Raw genomic sequence first — 23,572 nt, 5'->3', positions numbered from 1 at the left:
AACTTCTTTTTATACTCCCATAAAATCCACCTGAAATGGTTAATCATTCGTTAGTCCTTTAAGTCCATTAAAATCACCTTCTCGTTCCCCCTCATTTGCACTCTGAAACCCTCATTGATGCTCATACTCCATAATCCTATCTTAAGATTCCTTCCCATTAAACCTACATTAACCTATTAAATCCTCCTGAAACTTCTTGTATTCCCCCACTAACCTACCAAAACCCTGTTGTAATCCGTCGGAAATGGTCGAGTACCTACTTACCCGAAACCTCCTTTCAATCCTTCCTCAAATTTCCAATAAGGTCCCTCAAAGTTCTCCTGAAACTTCCTCTGAAACGTTTAAGCCCTCCTTGAAACCTCCTTAAAACCTTCATCGAACCTTTGGTTCGAAATTTATCCACTAGGTAACGGGCGTCTAGTGTCAAACGTTTATCTCGAGTCTCTAATGAGCTAGAAGTATATCGCTTTCAACAAAGTTGTTCAGCAGGTGGATAACTGTCTGGCAATGGTGACTTAGGTTGGAGATTCGAACAGTAGGCGGCGCCACTGTCAAATATATTCAAACTCTCATATCTCACAATCTTGATGAGATAGAATGATGCTGTCGTCGGAAAAGTTGTTCAGCAAGTTGATAACTATCTGACAATTGGGTCTTTGGTTCGACATTTTACCGCTAGATGGCGCCTAGTGTCAAAAAGTGCGAACGCGTATATCTCGAAACTCTGATGAGCTAGAAGTATGCCGTTTTCAGCAAAGTTGTTCAGTAGATTAAGAACTATCTGGCAAATGTGACCTTGGTTCGGAATTCTTCCGCTAGATGACGCCAACGTCAAAACGGTCCAACATGTATATCTTAGAATTTTGATAAGCTGACCTTTTCTCTGTTTCACCATATATCCTTCGACCTTTTTTTGACTAAATTAGTCCTAGATTATTCAGAACCGTCTTCCTCTTCTCATGCCCACTTCAAGAGTTCCAAAAACTTGTCCAAAACCAGGCCCTACATTCAATTAATTCTTGTTTACGTGTTGCCATACAATTCCGGAAGAAAAGTCTACCCGAGGAGGCAAGCATACCCCCGAAAAAAAAAAACCATCCCTCTGTCTTTTTGTTCCTTCAGCTAATCCCATCAGAAAAAGCCAGAAACCACTCAGCCAGTAAATGACGCCAGTCCTGTGAAGCCATCAGCCTGTTACCCCCATATTTATAGGACTCGGACAACTGAGGTCTGGTTGGCTTGGTCGTCTTTCTCGGTTCGTTCTCGTAGATTTTAATTGTGTAATATTGCTTAAAACAATACCTGCTCTGCAGCACACGAGGCGACCTTAATCCGGCCGTAAATTGCTGAGCCTACCGCACCACACTCCACAGCAACTCTCGAGCTCTCCAACAACGAGGAGGGTGAGTTGAGTACCCATGGCTATTGTTGCTGCTGCTGCTAATTCGTGATTTTCTTGTTCCTTCGAACTTTGAACACGACGTTCTGCTCTGCTCTGTTCGGGCGAAGTGTTTCGGTTTCAGTTCCGAAAAGAAGCGCTATACAGATGAGGAGCTTTACTTATGCTCAGCACACGAAACAGGCTTCAGATTGTGGTAACATGGTGTAATTTGTAGGTTGAACGGTGTGACAGGACAGGAGTACGAAATTGGGAGCAGGGCTCTTGAGACGTGATGAAGTTTGCCAAGCTGTCCATGCAGAGGGCGCTTTTGGGGTAAAAAGATCCACTTGGAACATTTCGGAGGAAAAATAGACAGAAAAATTCGTATCAGGATATCATTTTCTAAATATTCGTTGATTCATTAGCTGGATTATAAACTTATGATACAACGAATCATATTTATGATATCAGTTATCATTTTAAGAGCCTCAACGATAACCCAAATGTTTTGTTAGGTATCCTTACCATTCGAAAATGCTCTTTTTCTCGAATACAAATTTTGCGGAACCATTAATGGTATAATCACTGTATCATCTTAAAGATACAGCGAATATTAACGAAAAATTAAACATTTCAACTCAGCAATTCAAAGGTTGCTGAAAGGAAACTCCTGAGAGACACCAAATCATCTAAACTTAAACAAACAACATCTTCAAAGTGGGCGCATTCTACTCCAACCGCCCGTGAAATTTGTAGACAAACCTGCGATGGCAATTCCATCGTCCGTCGTCGAAACAGGTGAGTCATCGTCGACGTCGTCGCCCCTCGCCTCGCCTTGGCTCGCCCGTTCGACTCCCTTTCACATACATACATATGGCGCACGGCCTGAACGTTAATTCACTTTGGTGTGCAGAGGTGCGCTGCATACGTCCTTCCTGACTGCGAGCTGGCTGCATGCTGCGGCGTCGGTGGTGAATGTAATGTGACCTCTTGCTGAGGTTACTACTAATCACAAGAATGCCATATGGCTGTGCAAGGGGGAGTTGCTCGACTGCTTGCTAGGGTGGGTGGTGGATGATTGAGAAATGGTTTCCTTAATGGTTGTTTAGTTTGGTTAACATTTGTGATTTATCAATAAACTCGTGTGATGATCGTGTCGCTAATTTTGATTAGCATCAACGACAATGTTATACAACAACCATTTCACGAATAGTGCATGAACTGTTATAAACTGTTTGATCAAAAGTACTTCAAATCAGTATTGAAACTTTCGTTGCATTTCTCGTTAACGTTAAAATTTTAAATCAGAGGCAAGCTGTTTAATTTTTCAATCCATTTTTATCCTATGGCATGGAAAATGAAACATACTAATGATTTGATATATTATTAATTGAAAACCATATCCAGAATGGTTGGATTTATGTTAATAACTAATATTGACAAACGCTTTGCTTCATGAACAAAGATATTTTAGAATTCATTATGAATTCATGTTATATTTGTCAATACCATATGAAAACCATTGTCTGAATGGTAAATGAACAGTTATAAATCATTTGAATGATAGTTGTTCAAATCAGTATCGTAATCTTTCCTTAAATTTACCACTTATCATAAGGATTCAAGCAAGGGTTATATGGATTTATGTCGATGTTTGAATTTTTCTGTGCTGGATTATTCTGGAATATTACCAGAATCGTCCATGATTGAAATTTTGCATAAGTCAAACTTTTTTAGATATTGTGATGTATTTTAGAATCTTTACCAAAGGATTTGTGTGTTGTACGTTGGGAAAATCAATGATTTGATTCATTACTATATAAAAACCATACCATTTATAATTCAATGATTTATTGAAATTGTTTTATCTGACATTATCTTCTAGTTCTTTTGATTTTTCGTCATGGAGAAACTTTCCAACTCAACTAACAGTATTAGGATTATACCAGCAACAGTATCCTATCGTAATCCGATACACCAACCCTACCCACACGACGACCCCAGGTGCAAATGTTGAACAGCGTGCAAAACTTTTGCGAAACTTGCCTCCCCGGCTCCGATGGCCTTCTCTTCTCTCATCTTGTTGTCGTTGTCGTCGTCATACCCTAGTTCTCACCAAGGAGCCTCTCCGACCGAACACAAATATCTTGCCGGCTGGGCTGACTGCGTTGATGGTTATAATGCCAAGAGTAAACAATTCGATACCTTGTCCAGCCAGACCAGTTGTTGGTGGAGCAGCACTTCGCATGCGAGTTTGATGTGATTCTCCCCGGCATTTCACTACTTCGACCACCCCCTTGGTCCCTGAAGTCAGCTTTTCGACGAGGAATCTCTAAACTCCAAACCAACAGACCAACAACAGTTTGCTTTGCCGACTGACAAGGTGAAGAGGAGTACGAACGAAGACGTTGTTAACGGCAGCAGCAGCAGCGATGAAATTGGACCGTTTGGAGAATGCAAAAATTTTCACATAATTCCATACCGTATGTACTGACGCTGGCTGACGGACGACTTGTTGTTCGCCTTGTTCTCTTTGCTCCTCGTCGCAAACACGCATCATCATTATATTTGAATTGAACATTCGCCAACAACAACGTTTGAAATTACGGTGAGTTATGAAGAAGAAGTGGAGAAACGAAGAGGACGGCGGCATGCAGAAATCATAACATCGAGAGTAACTTTTTTTGCAATCATCACATACTCCGACACAACACAACACAGGGGGAAAGGTAGCACACGTGCTTGAGTGAGCATCGTTTTTCGAAGCCATCATAAGGCAGGCGAACGCCTTGTTCCAAGGTACCGGTTTCGAGTAGCGGAGATTTTTGCATTTTTTCTGTGGAGTTTTTGTTTGTAAACAACTGCTGCGAGGAGCTGATGCAAGACAAGCATCCTTTTGAAGGGATTACGTCTTGTTATCTCTGGGTTCGATTTTAATGATGCAACTTTTCGTGGAAACTTCGAGGGCAAGCAAATTTTGCTTACGACTCCGACAAGTTTATGTGGCGTTATTGCAAGAGAATTTCGTTTAAAAGCTATCACAACATGCCCTAAAATGAAAACTCGGGTGCAATATCGTACAAAAACAACAATAATATTTACTGTAATACATTATATTGCCTGCAAAGAGTAATGTGCTAAGTGTATGTTAAAACAGCCATATATTCTATGGTAAAGAATGTTTAAAAAATAAAACCACAATAATATTAATGGTTTGGTACCGATTTAGTCGGAAAAATCGATTTTGCATATTCAATTAAGATATATCATATGGTGCTTAACCATAAGAGTTATATTTTTTATATGGTATTACATTACAATAACAATATAACGTATGGTTTTGTACCATACGATGTATCGTGAACATTTTACAATTTACCTGAACTGTATCTGAGATTTTTTTTTATCTCGAAACAACTTTGCGAAAGCATATAAAACTCTTCATAAATCCCAGATTGTTTACTTACCGGAAGGTTGTTTGTTCTGTTTCCACGAGAAGTTTTTCCATCCTGTTCCAAGAACAACGAAAACCCATCAAAAGGTGCCAAGATTCCCCGCATTTTTCCAACCCACATGGTAGTGAAAACGAATAGGTAGGTATCCCTTTAAAACGTGATGCTCAACGAGCGAAAAATTGCGTTTGTTTATTCACTTCCTCTCCGGGTTCAATCGTACCTCTGCTGGAGAGGAAACGGAAACAGCGAACACCCAACACGTCACAGTTGGAAGGGAAATTCGCTTCTTTTTCTGTGAAGGTCGGTACCCCAACCCAACCATTTCTACTCCTCAAGACTTGTTGCGAAGCAATTTGCGGGTTCTAAATTTAGACACACCTCCATGAACTGAAACTCCACACTCTCTGTGAAGCAATGTTTGCTGAGGGTAATGTGTGTAACTCGATTTGCCTGAGCCAACAACCAGAACAAGTATGGATCGGAGGAAGGGGTCGCTGAAAATTTCAACTTGATGCGACCGATAATCTGATTTCGTTCGTTGTTGGGATTCAATTCCGGTGGCCGATCGTTCCGGAGGAACTGCACAGGTGCGCCTCCGTATGCGACATTGTTCACTTCATTATCGCTTGTTGTCGAAGCAGTAAGCCAGTCGGGCCCCATACAAAGCGCACTCCGATGGTCATAAATCAGTTTTGCTTATCGGGGGTAGGCTACTACTCTTTAGCCTGCTCGCTATCTGCTGCTAAATAATAGTTTCCTACACCCGACAAACTTGCGGAACGAACACACCAGCAGCGATAGTCGTTCGTTCCTGTTTCTACCTTGCTCTAGTAACCGCAACCTATAGACAGGACAGGGTACCAAGTGCTGCCATCGCGCACTATGGTCCCGCAGGCGTGTACAGGGCAACAAAATTTTTCACCGGTGACGTGCTTAACAACCCTTTCGGGCTACCATCTGGATAATACAGGGAATCATTCACCCTATCAGCAGTGTGTAATATATATTCTTATTAGAGTTGTGCTGGAATTCAGCAAAGTTTAGACAAAAACCCAATAATTTGTACTACAAAAGTATGATTCAGGTTATGGTTTTTCGTTTATTCATACTATAATCAAACGATACCGTGAATTGTAAAATGTTTTGCACTGTTGCAGCACTTTTCAAGCTACAATATGCATATAAATAGTCAAATTAGACTACCTAATTTGCTTAAATCAGGCCAAACATGTCTAAAGGTCCAATCTGCAGAAGAGAGGCTCTCTTTGGTTTCCCTCTCTTTCGTTAAAATCTCAGCTGTTTATTTGTATTATGATTGTCTCCTTGCATTGAACGATGGTCAAAACAATCGTCTTTTGATTTGTACTGCAAAAATAGTTGAAAAGTGTACCATTACATTGCAATAATTGAAAGAGAAAGTGAACAAAGAGAGCCTCTCAAATGCAGATAGGACCTATTGAAATGTTTGGCCTGAAATATCTTGCAATTTGTACTGCAATAATGTGCTGGAGCTCAGCAAAGTTTTGACGAAAATCTTCGTACTATAAAAGTATGATTCAGGTTATGGTTTTCGTTTATTCATACTATCATCAAAAGATAATAGTTCAAGGTATCGTTTTAGGACTAAAATATTCTGCAATACGTTGAATCATTACCAACAGATTTTCTACTTTTTCTAAACAAGAATGTTGCATAAATATTCACGTTACAATCCGTATATAGTCAAATATAGTATGTGTTAATCAAATGAAAGTAATTATTTCAGCTTTCGTGTTACCTCACCGGCTTGTTGAAACCACCACTAAGAATACTGATGATAATATTATTTCGTATGCATGCTGTTACGTGGTATGGTTTCATTGAACTCGTGGACCTTATTTTTATTTATTTTTATTGCTTTCTTCGCCAAGATTTTTGCTTTATTTTTCGATCCCAGAAAATCGCCATAAGACCCCGAGCCCCGAAGGAGATTTAGAACCTTGAGAATCCCCTGGAACTCTACTGGAAAACGTTCAAAATCACCATAAAATACGCCTGAAATTTTCATAAACCCTAGAAATTCTCCCGAAACTACCTCGATCCTTTCTGAATCTTCCTCGGAATCCTTCTGAAACCTTCCTAAACCACTTTCAAGACATTGATCGCGCCAAACAAACTCCCAAAATCTTCGTGGAATCTCTTTGACTTCCTTTAGCCCCTTTCTGGAACACACTAGGCCCCCCTTTAACACCCTGAAACGTCTTTTTATCTCTTCTTAAATTCTTCATGATTATCACCCTCTTCTCGATGGGCTCCGATAAGGATGCAATTATCCCCGCCTCTTGGAACTTTCTTCTCTACTCTCCGAAACCCCTGTTGCACTAGTATTGCACTTCCCCTTTCATCCTTCATTTTCCCACAGAACCCTTTCCCACTCGCTAGAGTTTCTCTGAAACATTTGATCTCTACCCTACACCTAAAACTCCTGAAACCTATGCTGAATCCCCCAAGTTACTTCTCAACTCTCGGAGAGTTAACACGTTGATACGAAACTCTTGCAATTCTTCTGTTAATTTTGAAATACACCGAAACTTTAGTGGTAAACTCTTTGGGAATTCCTTTTGTAATTCATTTGAGAATTCAATCGGCAATTCCTATGGAAAATTTCTTCGGTAATTTCTTAGAATTATTTCCGCAATTTTATTAGAAATTACTATAGGATTTTTTTCGGCAGTTATTTTAGGATTTCATCGGAAATTTTTTTTTCTTCGGCAACTTCTTGGGAAATTATTTTAAAAATTCTTTTAGAAATTCCTTCAACAATTGATTAATCAACTTCATTAGAAAATGCTTTGGATAATCCTTTCGTTATTTTCAATGGGAGTTGCTCCTGCAATTCCTTTTACAATTGATTCGGTGATTTCTTTGTAAATTCCATTGAAAATTCTCTTGAAATTCCTACCACAATTTAATTAGAAAAGTGGCGGTTTTTTCCAATAATTGTGTTAAGACTTCCTTCGAGGATTTATTCAGGAGTTCCTTTGGGTAGTTCCCCAAGTGTTCGCCAGAAATTGCTCGAAAAGTTTCTTCGTAGATTACTTAGAAAGTTCCTCCCAGAAATCTCTTCTGAAAATTTCTGGGCATTTCTGCAAGAATTCCCCTGGCAAACTCTTACAGGAGTTTTTCCTAGAATTCTTTCACAAGTTCCTCCGAGAATTTCTTCAAGGTTTCGTCAGCAAATTCCTTCAGAAGTTTGTCCGGGATTTTTTTTCAGAAGTTTGCTGTCCGATTATTCCTCTAAGAGGTCTTTTTGGAATTACTTTTAGAGTTTCTTTGGAAGTTTTTCTGGAATTTATCTGAATACTTCGGGAGTTCTCGCAAGAATGCCTTAAAGAATTTTTCATGACATTCCTTTGAGTATTATTTCTGGAGTTTCTACGGGAATTTCACCTTAGTTCCTCCAGTATTTCCTTTGAGAATTCCTTTGTGAAATCCTGCGGGAATTGGTGGTATTTCTGAAGTAATCTCAGCAGGAGCTTTTGGAAATATCCTAGAATGAACTGGAACAATTCAGAAAAAAAAACAAAACCTTCCAGAAGAATTCTTACAGGGGTTTCTTCAAGAACTCTCAGAGGAATTTTTGGAAGAATTTCACGGAAAACTTCCGGCAGAATTCCTGAAAGATCTTTTGGAAAAATCCCGCAGCAACTTTTTAAGAAAATTCTGAAGAAAAACAAAAATTAGGAGGAGTTAAGGACAAAGTATTTGGAGTACATAAGCTCAAACTTTCTAGAGCACCGTTTTCTAAAACCGGTAAACGGATTTAGATGAAAATGCATCACGATGTTGACAATAACTGATCAATCAGCATGATGCATTTTCAGCCAAATCCATTGAACGGTTCTAAAAACGGTGCTCTAGAAAATTTGCGCTATGTACTCCAAATACCTTGTCCTTATCAGATAAAATTTCCGGAGAAGCTTCCTACAGATATCCGGGAGGAACTTCCAAAAAAGTTCTCGAAGGAACCGGGAAAATTATTTTGGAATTTCCAGGAGAAGTTCCAATAGATTCTGTGCAAAAGTTCTTCAGAAAGAATTAACAAAAGAATTTCCTGGAAAAAAAAATCGCGAAAAATTCTGGTAGGAATTGCTGGGGGAATTCCTGGATGACATTTTGAAAAATATTTCGAAGGGTCTTTTGAAGATTGTCTGTAGAAATTGCCGGAAAAGTTCCTGCAGGAAATTTCGGATAAATTACTAAAGGTGCTTTTTGACAAAATTCCCAGAAGAACTAACCATGAGAATTTCACGAGAAATTTAGGGAAGAGTTCCCGGAGGAGCTTATGGTATGATTCCCGGAGGAACTTCCAGAAGAATCTCTAGAAGGAACTCCTGGAAGAAGTCCTGCAAAAAAAAAACTAAGAATGCTTGGAGTAACACTGCAACTAATTCCTTGAGGTACTTCTAGACCAACTGGAACAATCCCGAAAACAGAAACTAAACAAAAAGAATTCCCACAGCACAGGATTTTTTCTCAAAAAAATTCAAAGAAATTTTTGGAAGAACTTTACGAAAAGCTTTCGGAAGAATTTCTGAAGGATCTTTTAGAAAAATTCCCGCAGCAACTTTTGAAGAAAATTCTGAATAAACTTTTGAAGGAAAACAAACAATCGGGAGGAGTTTACAGATTAAATTCCCGGTGCAGCTTCCGATAGATATCCCGCATGAACTTCCAGAAGAGTTCTTGAAGAAACTTCCGGGAGAATTTTTTTGAAACTTGCAGCAGAATTTCCAAAGGATCTTGTGCAAGAGTTGCTGGAAGAACTTTCAAAAGAATTATCAAAATAATTTCCTGAAAAAAAAATCAGAAAAGGAATTGAAGGAATTTTTGGAGTAATTAATGGATGACATTTTGAAAGAATGTGCTGACTGTCTTTTAAAGATTTCCTGGAGGAGCTGCCGGAAGAATTCTTGCAGGTAGTTTTAAACAATTCCTGAAGGAATTTCTACGAAAATTTTCAGAGAAATTTAAAGAAGCCACGGAAAAACTTGTAGAAGAAGTCGCTCCGGAATTTTTGGAGGAATTCCTTTAAAAAATCTACAAAAACGGTAGAACTTTTGAAAGTTCTTGATCTTAAAGTAACACTCGAACTTATTCCTTGAGGGATTTTTAGATGAATTTCGGAGAGAATTATCGAAGAAAATTCCGAAAGAACTTCTGGAAGAATTTCTGAACATACTTCTGGAAGAGAATTTAAAAAAATGTATGAAAAAGTTCCCAATGGAACTTCTAGAAAACTCCCCGCAGTTCCCGAAGCAAATTTCCCGGGAAAAAAATCGGGAAAAATTCTTGAAGGAATTGCTGGGGAAATTCCTGGAAAACATTTTTGAAGAATTTTCGAAGGCTCTTTTGACGATTTTCTGCAGGAACTGCCGGAAGAATTTCTACAGCAGATGTTGGATGAATTGTAAAAGGTACTTTTTGAACAATTCCTGAAAGAACTTCCATGAGAAATTTAGGAAAGCGTTCCTGGTCGAACATCCAGAAGAATTCCCGGAACAAAAAAAAACTCACTAGAACTTTCGAGAGAATTCTAGGAGTAACACTCGTACTAATTTCTGGAGGTACTTCTAGGCGAATTTCTCAAAATTCTCAAAGAAACTTTCGAAAGAACTAATGGAAGAATTTCCAAAGGAGCTTCTGGAAGACAATAAAAAAGGAATTTCTGGAAAAATCCCAAAGCAACTTCTAGAAGAATCCCCAAAAGAACATAAGGGAAGTTCCCAAAACAAACGGAAGAATTTTCGCCAGATTTTCTTGAAAAATGTCCAGTGAGACTCCTACGTAAATCTCCGGAGTAACTCCTAGAAGTATTCCCGGAGGAATTTATATAGAAAATCTCAGTGAAATTGCTAGAGAAATTCCCAGTGGATAGTCCAGACATATTTTTGGAGGAAATCGTAATGGTTTCTTTGGAAGTATTCTTGGAAAAATCTTCAGACGAAATGCTGAAGAAATTCCTCTAGTAAAATTTTGTAGAGGAATCCTCGGAATTATTTGTGGAATAATCCTCTATGGAATGGTCAGGAGAAAATAATTCTCAAAAAAATTGTAAGGAGTCTTCGAATAACATTCTGGAAGAATTTTTGGAGAAATTTCCGGAGGAATTGACAGGGTTTGGGAAGGGGTCCATGGAAGAATATCAGAAAAACTTCCTGGAGGAAAAAAATGTAAAAATCCTCGGATCAATTTCAAGGACAACTTCTGGAGTCATCCTCGTATGGAATTCCGGAGAAGTATTCAGAAAAACTCGTTAGATTTTTTTAAGACTTTCGCGGAAAAGTTTGTGAATGATTTTCTGAATGAATTTCTGGGGTAACTCTCACAAAACTTGGGAGGAATCTCACGAAGAATCCTCGTTGAAATTTGTAGAAAAACCCTCGGGCCCATTGGGAATATTTGGAAGATATCCCCTGAAAAATTATGCAGAAATCCTTGAGTGAGCCTTCACAGGAATTGTGCAGGATATTATCAAGAATTTTTCACAAGAATCCCTGGACGAATAGAAAATTGTGCAGGATTCCTTGGAAGAGTTTCTGGAGAATTCGTTTGGAGGAATTCTCGCCTTATTTTTTCTAGGCATCTTGGCAAGTATTTCTGGAAAAATTTTCGCCTGAACTGAAAGAGAAATTGCTACAGGATACTGCAGGATGATAAAATAAATTGAAGGACGAAAACATTTTTAGAGAATTCTTCGATTGAAACTATGTTTTTTACTGATTTTATGAAGAATTTCTGGGGGAATCACCAATCAAATTTCCAAGAAAATTCTTATACTTGGAACTATTCTTGAAGCCTTCTTAGATCTTACTTTGTACAAATACTCAGTAAACTTTCAGGAAGCTTCTTAAGAACAACGCTCAATAGAGTTTTGAAGAATTCTCAAAAAAAATGTATATAAATTTTGGGATAACCCTTAGTGGAACATTTGAAGTAAATCTCGGACAAATCCTCGGAGAAATTTTTATCTTGAGATTTGGGAATTTGTGCTGCAAATTCTGAATTAACTTTTTAATCTATACTTGAAGAGATTTCTTGAGAAATTCCTGGAGAAATCCTCAGAGGAGCTTTTGAATAAAATCTTTCGACGAATTTCCGGAGACGTCTTCTGAGCATTTTCTTGGACAAACCATAAAGAAATTATTAGAAATTTCCTCTGAAGCATTCCAGGAGGAGTCTTAAAATGAACTTCGGCAAGAATTTTCAAAGGAATTTTCGAAAAATATATGGATAAGTTCTTGGGGGACTTCTCTAAGGAGTTCATAGTATATTGATGGAATGTTGTTGATTGAAAGTTGTATTGAGGAAATGCTTTGAAAATTGCTCATAGGATTTGCAGGAGGAAATTTCAAAGTTTTAATAAGAATTTCTGAAAAAACTCATAGAAGCTTTTGAGAAAGAACCTCTTTTTTGAAAAGATTTTCGAAAAGCTAATAGAAAAATACTCATAAATTCTTAAACGGAAACTAAAACATTGTTAAAATTATTTCCGAAAAAAGGCCTTGGGTGAAATAACAAAGCGTTTAGAACATTCACAAAAATAAATATTAATTATTTTCTAGTTCATCTGATGTTGGAAAATTTGTTTTGAAGATCTCTCGAAAAATCTATGGAATTCCTGAAAATGTTTTCCGATTTTTAGGAATTGATGATGAAAAAAAATATAGGGAAGTGGAACCATCTCGGCAGGGATCCTATTTTGGGCACTTTCCTACTATAACTCAGCTAATTCTGAACAAATTGACACCATTTTTGGAACGCGATAAGATACATATAGTATCTAGCCGTGAACAAAATTTCAAGTCAATTGGTTTGGAATTGACTAAGTTATAGCGAAGAGTGCCCAAAATACCGGCCGCTGCTCAAGTAGTTCGCTATCCTAATTGAGATAGGGTAGAAATTCACTTCGCCATATGCACTAATTCCCGTCATATCAGATGAAAAATAGCCGATAATTACGGATATTCCAACTTACCTTTGTCAATACCTCATCAGATGGAGGCAAAAAGATGTAGACTATCTATAAGCGTCCCTATTGCAGTGGAAATCGAATAATTACGTAAAATTACACGTTTCAAATTCATTTCATTGACGAGTTGAGTTTTTTTCTCGTTTTGCGTACGACGAAGGTAACCGCACCAAAGCAGCAGCTAGCCGAATTGTTCTTCATCACCGTTTAATTTTCACTTCGTCGCCGAATTCACTTGTTGAATCAACCTTCAATTCATACCCAACAAAAGCTCTATGGCACTACAAAGTTGGGTTTCAGAATGCAGAATGCATGTAGAGTTTGGGACCATTTGGGCAGGATGACTTATTTAGGGCACTTGTTGCTATAACTTAGTCAATTTTAAACAAATCGACTTCAATTTTTGTACATGACTAGATGCTATGCGTACCCCACCGTGTCCCAAAAATCAAGTCAATTGGTTAAACATTGACTAAATTATAGCAGCAAGTGCCCAAAATAGGTTCCCCTGCCCAAATGGTCCCAGATCCTATAGCTGTTCCCGTCAGTAAAATGTAAACAACAAGTTGTCTTCGTATAAGGAAGATACAAGCAAATGTGTGCGTGGATTGTCTGCATACGAAACATCGTAGTTCACAACCACAGAGAAAGATTTCTTCGTTCAGGTTGTGCCCGAAATAGACGTGGACTAGACGGAAATAGAATTTGAGGGATAATTGTTCAATTTTATTTTTTTTAAGCAAATTGTAGTTCTTTCACATTTTTTTACATGAGATGGAAGCTAATTTATAAATTAGTAATTGATACACAAATTGGCCATGAGGCATTAGACGAGGTGCTAGGATGAAGTCGATCATTATTGGTCGGTGTTTTGTTAGACGGGAATTAGGTAAACACCCTATGTGTAGCCAATGGTAAGCGTCACGATAGGTTATAGTTGTCTTGAAACTGCGACAAAAACAAAACTTTTATATTTTCTCCTTCCTAAATATCAAATCGAAACCAATGTGTATCGTGTGTAGACTAGGTCCTCGCTGTCAATCGATAAAATTACGACCCCTTTTGTAGTCCCGTGCCTATCGTAGTATCGCGGTGAATGGGGCTGTGGGGCAAGGACAGAACAACACCAACGGCAACAACAACAACATCAACACGCGGACATTCGCCGGTCGTTCGTTCCTGCTGTCCTCGCGCAGCAGGACTCTCTCTGTCTCTCTGGCGCGACTCCACACCGACCGACTGGCCGGCAGGATAATAAATGCACAACGGCATTCCAATGCGACGAACGAACCTGACTGAGTCAGCAGCTTTACGTGGTTTTCCCCCCGGGAGGGGTGGCCCGACGCGGCGCGGCGGCGTTGCATTTGGGCGGTGTTTGTTTTGGTCATAAAATCGATCTCACGGCGCGCTGTGACCGACGACTCGGGTTGCAGGTGGCCGGAAATAGACCAGGACACAGGAAGAAAGGGTGAAAATGAGTTCGGTCGGTCGGTCGGTCCGTAGGAACTCTTGTCGGGTACCTACTCTACAACGTTGGTGCACTGCAACCCCCTGACCGTATGTGGTTCACTATTTGTGTGCCGCAGGACGATTGATGCACTGGATTCAGGACCAAAGTGTGTGTGTTTGTGAGTCCGAAAAGTGTTTTTCTCCATCCCGTCGTGTTTGACTGCGGGAAAAATCGAGTTGTTCGGCAGCGAATATAGGTTCATCAGTCATTCGGGAGAGAAGTAGTCTGGGTCTGCGGAGCACGGATTGTAACGAATGGGATCGGTTGGAGAGAATGATTATTTTCATCAAACTTTGTTCCACCGGTGGCTGGCTGGCGTAGCTAGGGATCGAAGCGACACTTGCCACCACCACCGTCCATCAGGATAGGTGTCCGAATGGTGAACGGTGAATGGTAGATTGAAAGGGTGCAAAATTTATGGATTCGATTCCGGGGAAATTTATGGGTTCATCAGCGCTAGGCGTGAGAGCTGGAATCGTACGGGATGGGAATTCAATCCTTTTGGAATGTTGTTGTTGGTTCTTTGAAAAGTTGTGATTTACGAACAGTTTTATTGAAATGATGAACTATTTAGAGTTTTTAATGTTCTACTGTATCTTGGCGTAACGTGTTCCCACTGTTCTGTGCACACTTCCACGGTTATTTTTCTTCTTAACCGCCTATCCTAACTGACAGTTCTATTGGCTCGTATAAATGACCTTGCAAGGTTCATCGTTATAGTTCTTCACACCCCTGTGTTCCTAATGCATTAACCAGTATTGTACATTAGAATAGGTCTGAAAAAATCCTATTATTAAAAAAAAAATCCTGCAGACATTCTTAAATAAAACCCGGGATGAATCTCCGAAGGAATCCTGAAGTAATCCATGAAAGAATCATGGGAGGAATCTCCGGTAAAATACTGGAGGATTCCATGTAAAAATACTGGAGAAACCTCTGAAGGAATTCTTGGAGAATTTGTGAAAGAAATCCTGAAAAAAAAACCCCGGAGATATCTTTGAAAGAATTCCGGAATAAATAGAAGCTTAGGAAAAATATCAAAAAAAAATCCAAAGAATCTCTGAAGTAAGCTGGAAGGATTCAACGAAGGATTTCCAGGAGAAATCTTGGAAGAAAATTTAAAAAAAAATCCCTGACGGAATCTCAGGGATAATCCGTGAAGAAATATAAGATAAAGGCTCGTTGATCTTCCAGAAATATCATAGAAAGAATTCGGGGAGTATTTTCAGAAAGACTCCCAGGTGAAGCCGACAAAAAAAGAAAAAAAATCCGGGGATTAATCAATGAATCACTGAAGGAAACTCAAAAAAGAAGGAAAGAAATTTCTAAAAGTGTCCCAAAGCGGCTCTACGAAGGACTCCCTGATGGTATCCCTGACGGAAACTCAGGAGAAGCTTCTTAAGAACACCCTAAAGAAATATCTGGAGATACCTATAGAGAAGTCTTGGGAGGAATTTCTGAAAAATACCTGAAACAGCTTTAAATGAATCCCTGGAAGAAACTCGAGTGGAATTCCTGTGATATTACCGGAAGAAATGCTTGAAAGAATACCGGGTAGAACTCCTTGAGGAGCTCTTAGGAGAGTGGAGTAATTACGAGATGAATCCTGGAATGAATTCCAGGAGAAATCCATGGAGAAATGTCGCTGAGTATTTCCACAGAGAAATTACTTCAATCTAAAACGTTTTAGACCACTTTTTTAATTTTTGGAAAACATCTTAGGAAATTATTAGATACCGTGGGGTGCCCTAATTTCGCGCGGGTCCAAATTTCGCTCACTGATCATATTTAGACATCATAATCATAAACACAATTGTGCAATTGTCCCAATTTCACTTTAACTATACTATCTAAGGAAATTAGGGCACCCCACGGTAATTCTTTTTTTCTTCAATTCTTTTTAGAATTTGCTATTAAAAGCATTCTTTGATCATTTGTGATGCTATTTTTTAAATTTCTTCGTCAATTCCATTGGGGGTGTTTTTGGCAATTTCTTCGGAAAATTCTTTAGCATATTATTTTGGAATTTCTTTGACAATAGGGATCTTCAAGTAAAGACTGGACTCGAAAAAAATGAGACACTCAAAATAATGTATAACTTTTGATTGCGTTCACAAAAATAGCTGATTTTTTTTAACCAGGAATAGCATGTTATGTGTAGTTAATGCCCTAAAAATTTCATCAAAATCGGTTCAGTATTGGCTCAAATATTGTCCATACAATAAAATGTGATTTTGGAAATTTTGGGCTTCCATTTAAAAAAATGTGTAGGCTATAACTTAGCCTCATCAAAACGTCTGATAATTTGACTGTAAGTTCTTCAAGTAAGTCATAATAAGTGGTGACAATTTCATTATAATCGGTTAAGTACTTTTTTTCAACAATTCAAACAAAAAAAAGTTTTTAAATTTTGGGCACTTTTTAAAATTTTAAAATCAATGTGCATTATTTTGACTGTAGTATTGGCAACACTGTCCCTAAATATTGAGCGATCACTTGACGCGAGTGATCTTTTGTTTGCTTCCCGCGTAAAGCGAACAATGGCGAGATCGGGTGCTTATTCGGACACGTCGGTTGTGGTAAATATTGAGCGATCACATGACGTGAGCGATCTATTGTTTGCTTCCCGCGTGAAGCGAACAATGGCGACATCGTGAGCTTGTTCGGACACGTCGGTTGTGGTAAATATTGAGCGATCACTTGACGTTAGTGATCTTTTGTTTGCCTCCCGCGTGAAGCGAACATTGGCGAGATTGTGTGCTTGTTCGGACACGTCGGTTGTGGTAAACACTGAGCGATCACTCCCCGCGAGTGTTCGATTGTCTGCTTCCCGCGTGAAGCGAACAATGGCGAGATCGGGTGCTTATTCGGACACGTCGGTTGTGGTAAATATTGAGCGATCACTTGAAGTGAGTGATCTATTATTTGCTTCCCGCGTAAAGCGAACAATGGCGAGACTGTGTGTTTGTTCGGACACGTCGGTTGTGGTAAATATTGAGCGATAACTTGACGCGAGTGATCTTTTGTTTGCTTCCCGCGTGAAGCGAATAATGGCGAGCGCGAGATCGGGTGCTTATTCGGACACGTCGGTTGTGGTAAATATTGAGCGATCACTCAACGCGAGTGTTCGATTGTCTGCTTTCCGCGTAAAGCGAACAATGTCACGGCGGCCAGCATGGCGAACACACATCAAAAGGTCATATTACTTATCAAAGTGAATCCTGAGCCAACGATACCTTCCCTAATAACAAACACTCCTTCCTGCAGCCTTTGGTGGAGTCGCAGCGGTAAACGCGGTCCTTCACTTAACAAAGGTTGGCACTAATATTCCTTCCCTCCCCCAACCTGACTGCAAGGACGTGGCCAGCGCCGTTATTGTACTATAAAAGAGAATCTCTGAAGCGTGCACAGTGAGAATGTTGACCACTCCCAGTCAATTATTCAGTTGATTCATTGCGCATTGGTTCGGGTCAATCACGGAGTAGCAACCATAGATATGTGCAGTCAGTCTAAGCTAAGCTAAGCTAAGCTAGTATTGGCAACACTGTCCCGATTTTTTTTGAAACTTTGACAGTGTAAAATCGTTGTGTTAATCTGCTCTCAGTGAAAATTTCAGCCATTTGATTGAACGTTTTGAAGGTTAGAGCAGTTTGAATGTCACTATACCAAAAACCACATCTGCTTATTGTGACATAGTGCTACATATAGGTATGGCTATAACTTTTTAAAGGTCAAATAAAATTGAATGAAATTTTAACACAATACATCTACATACATACTTTTTGTACAGAAAAATTTTCATTGAAATCGGTTCAGTATTTTTGGCTCTATAGTTTTAGGTAAAAAATGTGATATTTTTTGAAGTGTTTGTTTGGCCCAAGATTCTCAAATGGTAAGTTTCTTGTTTCGACGATATCTCCGCCAACACTTAACCGATTTTGATGAATTTTTTATGGTATTAGCTACACATAATACTTAGTGTAGAATTAGCATTTAAGTTAAAATACACGTTAATACAAACAAAAAAAAGCTGCACATAATGTACTATTCCTGGTTAAAAAATCAGCTATTTTTGTGCACGCAATCAAAAGTTATACACAATGGGCCTGCAACTCTAAACTTTTGCTAAACTTTACCAATAGTAAGCAATAGTATTTATAGTATTTTCCAAGGTATTTTCAGTATTTCCCAATCAAAGCAACGTTGTCAACGACGGTTGTCAAGCGTAGTTTGTTATTGTTATTTCACTTCAGCCGCTTCTGCAGACAAAAACGAAAACTTGGAAAATCGTCGCCGATTTGCCTCAATTTCGGGCTAGGATTGAAAGTTGTGTAAGTAGCAGTTTGCGGGTATGATAGATTGCAGTTTTACCAACAGTTTGCCTCTTTCCGTTTCAGGAAGAAGGATGTAAAAAGCCGCGATCTGGATGAAAAACGGGTCAATACGATGGGTTGAAAAATCTAGGATTGGACAAATGTATCTACTAGGGGCACCAGGTTACGCATTTCCACTAGCTCTCAACAGGATCACCATGCGCGTAACTAGGCCCCTGCAGCTTCAATGTCTTGGTTATACATTATTCTTTGTGTCTCATTTTTTTCGAGTTCAGTCTTTATATCTAAAAAGATTGCATAATCGAAATCTTCACCGCAAAATGTACGAATTCAAAATTTCCAAAATTTAATAACTTCTTAACCCAAATGCATTTGCTTTCAGAAATTTCTTCGATTATTCCTTTGAAATTCCCTTTAGCAAATTCATAATAAAAACTTAAAATTTTGGAACTCTAAAAAAAATGACGGAGTTTTCGAAGAAGTTATAAACAAACTGAATTTCCAAAAGTATTATCGAAGAAATTTCCAAAGGAATTACGTGAGAAACTAGCAAAAATGCATGAGAAACGTACGGAGATATTGAAGAAATAATTTACAAAGCAACGGATCTTCGGCATTTTTGTGACGATTTATTTAGCAATTCTTTCATTAATTCCTTAGTGAGGCTTTCTGCACAGAGAACAAACGAATTTGTTGTGGGAAATCTTCTACAATTTCCCTGAAAATTGCCTTTGCTTTTGTCTTTCAGCAATTCCATTGTTATTTTTTTCGGATTCCGGATATTGGAATTTTCGAAGTAAGTATTAAGATACAGATTCTTAAAAGGAATTGCCGAAAAGAATGAGATTACGATGGAATATTACCTTTCAAATAACAACGGTTGTTACCGATTTAATCTAAGCTATTTCGATGGATACTTGTGATCTCAAAAACTCTATCAGTGATTATAGTCTTTCCTTCAGAGATTTGTTTTCATGTTCTTCCAGATATTTCTCCCAAAGAATTTCCCAGATTTATCGTAGAATTTCTTAAAAGATGTTTGAACTAGGATCCCGAAATTTCTCTCAAAAGTTTCCAAGGATCCTGTCGGCATTTTTCTTATATTTCCACTCAGAGTTACTCCTTAAAGTTTTTTTTTTCAAAAAAATGCCCCGTTTTTTCAGTATTTCTTAAGAAGTTCCTCTAATTTCTTCTCCAGTTGTTCTTCTCTTGAGTTTCTTCCGACATTTCCCAGGTAATTTCTTACAATGAACTTTGTAGGCTCCCCTACGAGACATTCCGAGAAAAACTCCTAGAAGATCCGGGCAAGATCTCTGGAAGTATCTATTAGAGAAATTCCGGAAGGAACACCCAAAGGAATACCATGACAGTTTTTTGATTGGAGTTCTGTAAAGAGTACCATGAGTAATGTTAAAAAAAACTCTTTAGCGAAATTTCCGGACGAGTACAGCAGGAAATTTCGGAAACAACAATGAGGAAAAACCTTAAAATCCACTGAAAGAAAAGCATCCCAGAGAAATAAAAAATTCAGGATGAGATTTGAAAAAAAAATTGAGAGACATCCCGGGAGCAACACTGACAGAAATGTTCTAACAAAAGTTTCTGGAGAAACTCCGAATGAAATTTTTTGTGAAACTTAATGAGAAATTCCTTGAGAACCTTGAGGAAACATCTCGGAAGAAACCCTAGACGAAAGCTCAAAATAATTTAGGCGCTGTCCATAAACTACGTAGACTCATTTTTGGCAATCTCAGAACCCCCCCTCTCCCTCCGTAGACTTTTGTTCATACAAAAACTTTAAAATTTGTATGGAGCGTGGACTTTGACCAGAACCCCCTCCTCCCCCCCTTCGAGCCTACGTAGTTTTAGACAGGCCCTTATTGAAGAAATTACAGGAGCATTACCGTGAAAAAATACGTGAGGGACTCTGGGATCAATATCGGGATAACTTCTGAACGAAATTCTGTGATAAGCTCCTGCAAAATCCTCTGAAAAACTCAAAAAAAAAAAACTGGAGAAACTTATATTTGTTGTATAAATTATTGTTCAATGTGTTGCTTATTTTATGTTTTTGTGATCTTTATGCTCCATATTCTATAATCAGTTGTAAATATTTTCGCAATAAAATAACATTTGTAGCGCTCCGGCGGAATATGTGCGTATGACATGCGATCTCATTTTGATTGCAAACTTCTAGTCCATTTTGGGCAGCGATCAAGTGCCTTCCATATCAAGGTATTAGAGATTTAAACCGTTCCCTAACACGGAGATCACATTGAAGAGCTCAAGTCATAAAGCATGAATCAGGGGCCTAGATTAAACCAAGCTATAGGCAAACTGCCAAATAAAACACAATTCCAGTATTAACTGATAAATCCAAACCAATCAAAGAAACCTCGTCATCCTGTGATCGTGTGCCTTGTGTTATATGAGCTGTATGTTGTTAATTTGTAAAGTTGTTACATTCTACATTTGTAATGTTCTACTAATTTTTCGTCATACGTGGTCCAATTTAATCCCAAAGCGAAAAATTAATTAGTACATTTGTAAGGTTCTATGTGCCGTCGTTTATTGATGCTTTGAAATAATTAATTTTCATTTATTTTTGTAACATGCGTCCAACGTGAGCATGAGCCTAAGAATTCGTAGGGTTCTATGTTTTATTTTTGTAATAACTCCTGTAGAAATTCTGGGAAAACCATCAGAAATCTGAGAGAATCCCGGGAACAACTCCTGAGAACAGCAGAAAGAATTGCAGAAACTAGGTTCAAGAGTAATCACGGGAGAAATTCTAGGTACAACCTCGCAACACCTGATGAATATTATAGGAGAAACTCGTGTGGGGAACTCTGGACAAATTTCGCGAGAGGGGAACGTCCATAAATTACGTCACACAAAAATTTCCCATTTTCAAACTAAACCCCCTTACCCTCCCCCCTATGTAACACTTTTTGAATGAGACCTCTGAAATTTTTGTATGGGTCGTCACATTTTGCTGAACCCCCCTCCCCTCTAAAAGCCTGACGTAATTTATCGACGTTCCCTATGAACGAAAGCCTATGAAAACTTCACGCGAAGTTCGGCGGGTGGAGTTCAGAATTCCTGGAAGATTTTCAACGAGGAATTACCTCTTTGAGGAATTTCAGGTGGAATAGTAAGAAAAATGACATGAAAAGGGTGGAATCTTTAGAAATCCTGGAAGATATTCCAAGAGGTATTTCTAAAAAAGTGTTCAGGGAAGAACCCCTGACGGAACTTGTGGAGAAATCCTTATGAAGGAATTTCTGCATATATTTGAACTCTCTGATTCATCCACGTCCATCTAGAATTTGCAGTCTCTTATCAAAATCGTGGGCTTGTCAGAAATGTCGACTTGATTTAGTAGTTATTGGCTATTTTCCGTCTGATGTGACGAGAATTGGCGCATATGACGAAGTAAATGTCTATCCTACAACATCTTGCGTCTTTTTATATTGAATAACTGTTATTGAAATTGAGGTCAATTTCAACAACTCTGTCAACTGACAGCTGATACTGCGAAGCTGTACATCACCGTCACCAGGTTCGAAAAACGAAAACGACATGAGCATTCTTTATTTATCGAAGGACACATTTAGCTCGTTTTCGGTCGAAGAGAAAACATATGAAAATGGAAAACAAACAGAGAAGCTACCTCTGTAAAGCACAATACACCCCGCAACCCCGCCTTCGGTTGACAACCGAAGGAAGGAATCGTAAAGTTTGTCTTTCCTGAGATTTGTTTGATTTCGGTGAAGAATTGAATTGAATTGCTCTCTCTCCGAAGCAGTCGACGAAAAGACAATCCAAACAGTTTTCCTCGTGTCGGGTCGGGGTCGACCCCAAAGAAAAATGCTCCCACACATAAAAAAGCGTCTCGTTTCCCTTGGAAATGTCTTACCTGTTTCCGATTGTTGGTGGAAACGATTGACTCCAGCAATGGGAAATATGTTCAAGCGCGCGTGTTCGAAACCAGATGGCACCGCCGCTGAACTTGATTTGTTCCTCCCGGTATGCGTGTGAGAAAAAACAGCGCCTGGAAATGAAAAGAAAAGAAATAATAAAAATAAATAACCGTCGTTTAATGGGTGCCAGCAGCGGGCATAAATTTCCCTCCAAACAGTGTAAATCAATTTAAACTTTTCCCGGTCGGTCGGAGCAGCCAATTTTTGGGAGAAGGAATCTCTCCGAAGAAAAAGGCGCGAAACGGTTCACACCAATCGGAGGAACAACTCGAAGATGACGACGGAGACGACGCCAAAAAGGTTAATCGCTCAGTTTTCCAGCTCATTTAAATGATTCATCTCGGATCGCACCCATCGGACCCCGACTCCGATGGACTGAAGGGGTGGGTCACTGTTGATTTTACGAGAAAGAAAAGGGGAAGGACGGTGGCCAAATCAGCCGTAAAATGGATCATTAATCAGTTTAGTAGCTCTCTGACCGGGAAAAAGCGTTTTGTGCGACCCCGACAGACAGACCGACACCCCCTTTTCGTCGATGATGGCGATTAACTCGGCGAAGGGTCTGTTTTGTAGAAGAAAAAGCGATTATTAGAGCTTTGAGCTGCACCGACATCCTCCTATTCAGCGCAGCGCAGCGCTCGATGGAAAATTTAAGGTAAACGCACGTAACTGTTGTTATAGCTTTCTCATTAAAGGTACAGGGCTGGGAGCGAATCACTTTAACATAGATCCTCTCATTTTCACAACCTGGCCAAGGACCTGCAAGTCCTACCATCAGTTTAGAAACTGTCCAGATCTGAAAAAGCATCCGATAGATGATAGATTTGTAAAAAAGCGAATATTCCAAACATTCAAAGAATTAATAGGAAAGGTCTCACCAAGTCACGTTCCAATTTCT

The 23,572-nt window shown here is 38.9% G+C and overlaps 2 protein-coding genes across 16 annotated transcripts in view; one reads left to right on the top strand and one right to left on the bottom strand.

The window, feature by feature from the left end:
- The window catches only part of LOC109402620 (protein toll), a 393,806-nt gene that overhangs the window by 55,649 nt on the left and 314,585 nt on the right, over window positions 1-23,572 (bottom strand). For all 7 annotated transcript variants that reach the window (XM_062844412.1, XM_062844414.1, XM_062844415.1 and 4 more), the window contains exon 3: window positions 22,611-22,745. The gene's annotated coding sequence lies outside the window, so the exon portion shown is untranslated. The remainder of the gene's footprint in view (window positions 1-22,610; window positions 22,746-23,572) is intronic.
- LOC109406602 (cation-independent mannose-6-phosphate receptor) overlaps window positions 1-23,572 on the top strand; it is a 236,869-nt gene that overhangs the window by 123,940 nt on the left and 89,357 nt on the right. The gene's annotated exons all lie outside the window — the stretch shown is intronic.

The sequence above is a fragment of the Aedes albopictus genome, chromosome 1, assembly GCF_035046485.1.
Source record: "Aedes albopictus strain Foshan chromosome 1, AalbF5, whole genome shotgun sequence".
NCBI lineage: Eukaryota > Metazoa > Arthropoda > Insecta > Diptera > Culicidae > Aedes > Aedes albopictus.
Note: the sequence above shows the minus strand (reverse complement) of the source record. Positions and strands in the feature narration are given on the sequence as shown.